Source organism: Armigeres subalbatus, chromosome 2, assembly GCF_024139115.2.
Source record: "Armigeres subalbatus isolate Guangzhou_Male chromosome 2, GZ_Asu_2, whole genome shotgun sequence".
Lineage (NCBI taxonomy): Eukaryota > Metazoa > Arthropoda > Insecta > Diptera > Culicidae > Armigeres > Armigeres subalbatus.
Genome location: NC_085140.1, coordinates 121,026,717 through 121,035,336, shown reverse-complemented (window position 1 = coordinate 121,035,336; position 8,620 = coordinate 121,026,717).

Below are 8,620 nucleotides of genomic sequence, written 5' to 3'. Positions count from 1 at the left end.
AACATTTCAACTGAAGGCTTCAAAGAACGGTGGCGGCGAATGTCGGATGATGACAACGGTAACTCTCCGGTGGTCGCTTCTACTAAGCTTCTAACCGACCCAGATTGCTACGGCTTCTACAAGTGTTGGGCGGCTTCTCGCAACACTTCGGGATTAAATCGGTGTCCCATTCTTTCGGCTCTAGCTAAGGCCGAAGGACTCGGAAGGACTTAGAACTCGGAAGGACTTAGGACTCGGAAGGACTTAGGACTCGGAAGGACTTAGGACTCTAGCTAAGGCCGAAGGACTCGCAAGGACTTAGAATTCGCACACGTTGTAGACTATGGCTACTTGGCTTCTCTCGCGTTTATTCACCATTGTTACCGGTTTGGCTTTCAAAACTCTACTACCCTTCTACTCTTCAACGGCGAGCCCCTTCCCGCCTTAAAGCCCAACGCCAAAATCTCTTTTCCCATTCCGATTTCGATTTACCAATATCTTGCCCACTCAGCCACTCAATCGACTGTCCAAGCGTATTTTTTTTAATTTACTGTTGGCACAGTACTTAATTTAATGGCAATCCCAGGATTCCAAATTTAAAAGTACTCGTCGCAAATGCGTGAAATAATAAAAAATGACAATTGTACATTGCTTCCGTATTGAGTGGTGTGCCCTTGAAAACGCGAGTACTTTCAAATTTGGATTCTGTGAGGATTGTCTTTAACATTTATTTCACTGAATTCCCGAAATCATGATTTTAAATACACACAACGTTACTCGCCGTTAACAACCTTCAAAAATTTCCTGGAAATCATTGAAGGAATTCTCCCGGAAGAATCAGCCGGAATTCTTAAAAATTCTGCTTGTATTTCCTCTAAAATGTCTACAAAAAATCATCCAAAAATCCCTTCATGGTTTTCCGAGATTTTTTTCCAGGAATTAGCAGCAAAATCTTAAAACAATAACCCCGGAAATTCTTCTAGAAACCCACCCAAATTTTCTTTCAGACATTCCTCCACGAATTCTCCAAAAATTTCTCCGGAAATTACTTCAAGAATTTATCCATAAATCCCTTTATAAATTCCCCAGAAAATTTCTTCATGAACTCCCGGGAAATCGTTTCGAAATTCCCACAGAAATTTCTCAAGCTGTTGTGCAGAGAATTCCTTCAAGAGATACTCCGGGAAGTTTCTTTTTTAGGAAGAGTTTTAGAAGGAATTCTTATGGGAGTATTCCTGGAGAATTTTCTATAGTATGTATAGTAAGGAGGAGATCCCAAATGGATTTTTCAGATAAGTTTTTAATGGATTTTCCTATGAATTTCCTGGAGAAATTTTCGGAGGAATTCCTAGAAGTTTTATTCAAATGAAGTTCATAATTAATTTTGAGAGGAAAATATTTTTAAATTTCCAAGCAAATTGCAAATAAGGTGATGAAATAATTTCAGACTGACATACGAAACATATTCTGGTAGGAATTTTAGGGGACGTTTTAGCAGTTATTCTTTAGTTTCCTGGAGAACAATTCCCACATTTTCAGCAAAAGTATCTTTGTTTTTCTGAGAATATGTTGAATAAAAGAGGGTCTAGTGGATAGAGGGATAGAGGTACGTACACTAAAATTTCGCAGGTGTACGTACTATCGAGGTATGCCTGTATTCCTTTTTGCTGTCTTTATAAACTGAACGGTCGTATATTATTTTCTTCGATTGCTAATCTGCCGTTATACGCATAACTGTCTCATGTTACTTTTGATCATACACACCCGTTTCAAATCACTCAGAGACTGAGTGAAATTGTATTGTCGTCTCTTTTCTTCTCACGGAAATCTTACTCAAAATTTGAGTAGTTCCACTTTTTGCAAAAAATGAGTAAGATTTCTGTGAGAAAAAAAGAGACGGCAATACAATTTCACTCAGTCTCTGAGTGATTTGAAACGGGCGTGTAGCATTAAATATTCACCTTCGCGAAGTAACTTCAGCCCGAATTTTGACAAACGTCGCATGACTATTCCAAAACATAAAAAAATACAATACAATGCAATGACTTATACTATCGACAGACATATCTCGCACTTAGTTTCATAGGGGCGTAACTGTATAGATCGATTTCTCTTCGTCGATGTTTTCTTTTCATTACTGTACCGAATTGCGCTAGTTTGTCGATGATATAATGGTTTAATGTGATAAAGGATGATTGTATCTTGCACCAGAATCAATAATCACGGTTGTAGCTTTTGAAACAATTGAGTTATTAACAAAATATAAAATCGATTAAGAGAAATCGATCAATGCAGTTACGCCTTTAGGAAACTAAGCGCTAGATATGATTTCTGCACAGTGAATTTGGTATCACGCTGTACGCGTACAGTGACAAGATGACACACATCTTTTCTTTCCACCGTTGTATTTATTTGACATAAACTGATTCTACCGCTTTCCAAAACTATATTTTTCATCAAAATGTATAGAAATCATAAACTGTTACTATAGTTTTTTTGAGTATTACACAATATTTAAGGCTGCCTTAAGGTAGCCTCACACCTCGGGAATTTGGTCCGCGGGTTTTTTTCCCCATGCATTTTTGCATATGCGATGTTTTCGGGATTTGGGCACGGAAAATAAAAATCTTGGCCCCCTTCAAAATACACGGGGGCAAAAATCCGGCGGAAAATTTTCCCGAGGTGTAAAGGCTACCTTACACCTCGGGAATTTGGTCCGCGGATTTTTCCCTATGCATTTTTGCATATGCGATGTTTTCGGGATTTGGGCCAGGAATTCCCGGCCCCATTTAAAATGCACGGGGACCAAAATCCGGAGGAAAATTTTCCCGAGGTGTAAGGTGGCCACCTTACACCTCGGGAAAATTTTCCGCCGGATTTTGAACCCCGTGCATTTTAAATGGGGCCGGGATTTTGATTTTCCGTGCCCAAATCCCGAAAACATCGCATATGTAAAAACACATGGGGAAAAAATCCGCGGACCAAATTCCCGAGGTGTGAGGCTACCTTAAGGTAGCCTTTACACCTCGGGAAAATTTTCCGCCGGAATTTGGTACCCGTGTATTTGAAAGTGGGCCAGGATTTTTATTTTCCGTGCCCAAATTCCGAAAACATCGCATATGCAAAAATACATGGGGAAAAAATCCGCGGAACAAATTCCCGAAGCGTGAAGCTACCTTTACCCATATTTTTTTAATAAATTGTGAATTCGCGTCAGCAGTTCATTCATCGATATGAAAACGTCATAGTTTTCCAATTCTTCGTATAGGTATTTTAGCAGAAATATGCGAGTTCTTGCAAATATTCCGCAGGGCAATTATTTCTGCGGACGTTAATCACTCTATTCTATGGTTTGGGGTGATTTCAGTGCAAACGGCACTGATCGTTTAATTCATTTGGACATTTTGAAGGATAAAGCCAGCACCGTTCAATTGGGTCATAGATCCTGTAAGGGGCGATTCAAATATGACGTCCACTACTTTTTGAGATTCCTAGACCCCCTCCCCCCGACGTCATGATTGAACGACCCCTAACTGGTTTATTCGGACACGGAACTCCGGATTTTTCAAACACTTATTTACTTCGCGCTGACTACCGTTTATTTCTGCACTCCACTTTTACCTCCACGAGATCCTCCTCTCCTCTCCTCCCTCCCTTCCCTTCCAAACACTACAGATCCAATTTTGAATTTGTGCAAAACAACGGTACAAAACATTCTTATCATCTAAAAAAGTAGATGCTAAACTAATGGCAAATCGAAGATCCCGTATCCTTCCCAATCACCAGACCTCATTCCAATTAAAACCCATGAGATCCTTGCACAATATGTTCGAAATTACACGATACAAAACTCAAACCATTGAATATCATACCCTCCTTAGCCGTGCGGTAAGACACGCGGCTACAAAGCAAGACCATGTTGAGGTTGGATGGGGTCGATTCTCGGTGCCGGTCTAGGCAATTTTCGGATTGGAAATTGTCTCAACTTCCCTGGGCCTTCGGTTTAGCCTCATGATATACGAATGCAAAAATGGTAACTTGGCTTAGAAATCTCGCAGTTAATAACTGTGCTTAATGAACACTAAGCTGCGAGTCGGCTCTGTCCCAGTGTGGGGATGTAATGCCAATAAGAAGAAGAAGATCATACAAAAGTGACGGTAGATCTTCCCGGAAACAACCCAAGATCAATAGAAAGACATCTTCAGAGCGTAATTGTAGCAAATAATTGACTTACGAATAATTATTTTGCCAATGTTGTGAAAAATATCAGCCGGAATTGCAGAAAAACGAATTTTACTCAGTCAACCTGCAAATGTTTGTTTTTATTTCATATGTCAAACGGCGTATTTGACATTTCAAAACAGCAAATTATGTTCTGTTTCGTACAATACAACGGTCGAAGGGCATAGGATACGGAAATCATCGTGCTATCGTGATACCAGCGTGATTCTGGGTGACAGACATATGATTTTATGCTATAGTGATATTAGTATCATATATGTGTCACAAGTATTACTCAGTTTTCATCTTCACAGATTCACTCATATGATTGGTACTGAGAATGGCCACTACGTTCAAAAATAACATAATTAGCCTTGATTATTTTGACTTTTGGAGCTAAACTGCCGCTAACCACAAGTCGAGCACATCTGTATATGGACCTCCATATACAGATGTGCTCGACTTGCGATTAGCGGCAGTAAAAGTGTTCCTCAGTAGAACGTCGGGGTCAGATACAAGATATTTTAGTTACCAAAGATAAAGATTGCCGCTGTAGTCGCTGTCCGGAACATCTTTTGCTGGCGAGGATAGGGGAGGTAAATGTCAAAGAAGGAAAATCCATACGATTTGACAGCTTGGTACCCAACATGTTCCGGACAGCAGAACAAAGGGAACCGAAGCGACAATCTTTATCTAGTAACTAAAATATCTTTTGGTCAGATCTATGTAAATAGTTTCTCACTACCTTCGATTGGACATTCACAGAGTTCAAGTGGTAATACTTAGAATATTATCAATATTTGTTTTTCTTATCACACATCTTTCAAACAATCGTACAAAAATAGCTTACAGGGTTACGACATTTAAGGCCAATTTCTTAACCGCGGTGCTGTCCAAGAAATTGGCCTTCAATGAACATTACATGTTCGGTCTAAGAATTATATCGTCTATCCGATTGATGTTAGAGCCCTTCCACTCAAACATGAGAAAGGCAAAAGAGTATGAAAATCATATATTGCTCAGTCGCAGCGTGCAGCATAAGTAAACCCATGTGCTGATGATACATTGGTTCTCGACGGATAAACAAACAACGTTTACAAGATAGATTTGGTCGCATGTGCAGATGGGCAAGTCGACAACGAAGAAAGCTACAGCAAAAAAAACGGCTTAATGTAAGGGGAAAGGTTATCTAAATTAATAAGCGATCATAAATCTTCGGGCCAAATGCGGTACGCCAGCCACAATGCAAATATTTTCGGTTAGTCAGGATGCGTTTCCCATAAAAAGGTAAACAGTGAGAGGAGCGAGCATGATTTGAATGCAAAATAAACATAGATAGGGCAAACATAAATTACTTAGGATGGGAATAGATATTTACTCTGTCAAAAAAAAGTTTGTTTACTTTTCCTCATTTTTTTTCTATGCTAATTTTTATGATATCATAGTTTTGGTTAGCTATAGTTAATTGAAATATCTAGTGTCTGGATTTTTGCTTTTCCATTCTTTCTCTATTCTGGGCTAATGATACACGAACATTGAGATTACAGCGTTTGCAAAATAAAATGTAAATTATAGGTGTAAGTGATAAAAATATAGTTTTGAAAAAAAATGTGTACAGTATTTTCAAGAAGAAAGAGCTGAAATTGGCAAATCAGTCATGGTCATACTTTAGTCTCAAATGCAGGTAAATATTATGAGCGGTCAACTTGGAACAACATGGAACGCATATTTGATTAATACATAATTTAAGTTTCTTTTAATTATAAAAATATGTTTGTTCTAATCATATTAATGGTTGATGCCAGAACGAACTGAAAATATTATTAGAATATGTTTGTTTCTACCATAAATTTTTCTGCATGGAGCATGGACATTAAACGATGCAGACTATCGAATTCTTATAGTGTTGAGCGGAAAATACTACTCACAATACTTAGCGGCTTGGTGGAAAATGGTGACGAGTTGTGCCAAGTGTACAAAAATTTAGATATCGGCAGGCTGATAGAATACGGCAGTTTACAGTGGGCTGAATATGCCGGAGCCGTTCCCGTAACACGGTAGATCACTTTGACGTAGTGTGTTGCGGTGTAAGATCTACCAAACAGAGCCCTAGCTTAATCCATTTTTCTAGCTAGGGCAATAAGTTGTGGTAATTAAGGATTCATCGTATTTAGTCCCCGCTACCAACAGCAGTCACTCTCATAAAACATAATTAATGTTACCTTGCAGACAGTTGAAAGACTCGAATTCCTCTTGTTTGAGGCTAGACTGTATGCAGCGGAAACAACTTTTCAAGCAATTAGTTTAAAAACCTCGGTACCCGGTCCTAGGCTGAACTGACTGCTGGAAAAATCGAGTTAGGGGTTTAAATACGTACTAACTCTTCATGAACTGGTGAAAATGGTAGTGAGAGGAACACACGGAAGTTCTTATTACTGAACAAATTCTCTTGCTTGAAATGGTCTTGTAGACAGAGCTAAATCCCGGGTTTTCATTGTTTACTGGTGATATTCTAGAAGCAAGACAAGGATGTGGCTAGGGCTCCGATGCATGGCCAAAAACAGTATCACTGTTCTGTTTTCTCAAGAAAGGATTGATTTCTTATTGATAAGGGGCCTTCAATGGGATTGCTCTCTGTGAAGGGTCTAAATAGCGGGACCTTGTCATGGTGCTCTTGAGGAAACAAAACAACGAAACCGATACTGCATTGCTTATCAATAGTAATGAAGTAATTCGATATGCACTTTAACACTAAGGATACGGGTAACGCTACAATAGATCTAATAACAGGTCGCAGTGGCACACCCGAACAGGAAAAAAAAACTGCCGGAGCCGAGACCAGCAAAATTTGTGTTTGCCGGAATTTTCACATTTATTATAAGTAATGTTCACGCAAAATCGACACATTGCAGCATAGCTCTAAAACGAAATCATTTTTTTGCTATAATCAACTCAAATTTAACCAAAAAGTCACTTACACCCCTCTACTTCTAACCCCCATAATTGGTATTTAATTCCTGAGCAAATATAAGAATAGTCAGTTTTTTTTTTTCAATATATCTTCCGTTTGAGTTTATTCAACTTGGAGCAACTGAGGACGATGTCCGAAATTTGTAATAAAGTGTTCAACAGTTGATCCGATGTGCAAATTGATTTATTTATTTATCATCAGACTAAGGCCGGAGTGGCCTGTGCTGCACATAAAAGACTTCTCCATTCAGCTCGGTTCATGGCTGCACTTCGCCAACCACGCAGTCTGCGGAGGGTCCGCAAGTCGTCCTCCACCTGATCGATCCACCTTGCCCGCTGTGCACCTCGCCTTCTTGTTCCCGTCGGATCGTTGTCGAGAACCATTTTCACCGGATTACTGTCCGACATTCTGGCTACGTGCCCGGCCCACCGCAATCTTCCGATTTTCGCGGTGTGAACGATGGATGGTTCTCCCAACAGCTGATGCAACTCGTGGTTCATTCGCCTCCTCCACGTACCGTCCGCCATCTGCAAACCACCATAGATGGTACGCAACACTTTCCTTTCGAAAACTCCCAGTGCGCGTTGGTCCTCCACGAGCATCGTCCAGGTCTCGTGTCCGTAGAGAACTACCGGTCTTATAAGCGTTTTGTAGATAGTCAGTTTGGTACGGCGGCGAACTCTATTCGATCGGAGCGTCTTGCGGAGTCCAAAGTACGTACGATTTCCAGCCACTATGCGTCTCCGAATTTCTCTGCTGGTATCGTTATCGGCGGTCACCAGTGAGCCCAAGTACACGAATTCTTCAACCACCTCGATTTCGTCACCATTGATACAAACTCGTGGTGGGTGGCTCACATTGACCTCTCTTGAGCCTCTTCCTATCATGTACTTCGTCTTCGACGTGTTGATGACTAGTCCAATCCGTTTAGCTTCGCTTTTCAGTCTGATGTAGGCTTCCTCCATCCTCTCAAAGTTACGTGCCATGATATCAATGTCGTCGGCGAAACCAAATAACTGGACGGACTTCGTGAAAATCGTACCACTCGTGTCAATCCCTGCCCTTCGTATTACTCCCTCCAAAGCGATGTTGAATAGCAGACACGAAAGACCATCACCTTGCCGTAACCCTCTACAGGTTTCGAAGGGACTCGAGAATGCCCCTGAAACTCGAACTACGCACATCACCCGATCCATCGTCGCCTTGATCAACCGTATCAGTTTATCCGAAAATCCGTTTTCGTGCATTAGCTGCCATAGCTGGTCCCGATCGATTGTATCATATGCGGCTTTGAAGTCGATAAATAGATGATGTGTGGGCACGTTGTATTCGCGGCATTTCTGCAATACCTGACGTATGGCAAACACGTGATCTGTGGTAGAGCGTTCACCCATAAATCCCGCCTGGTACTGCCCCACGAACTCTCTTGCAATTGGTGTTAGTCGACGG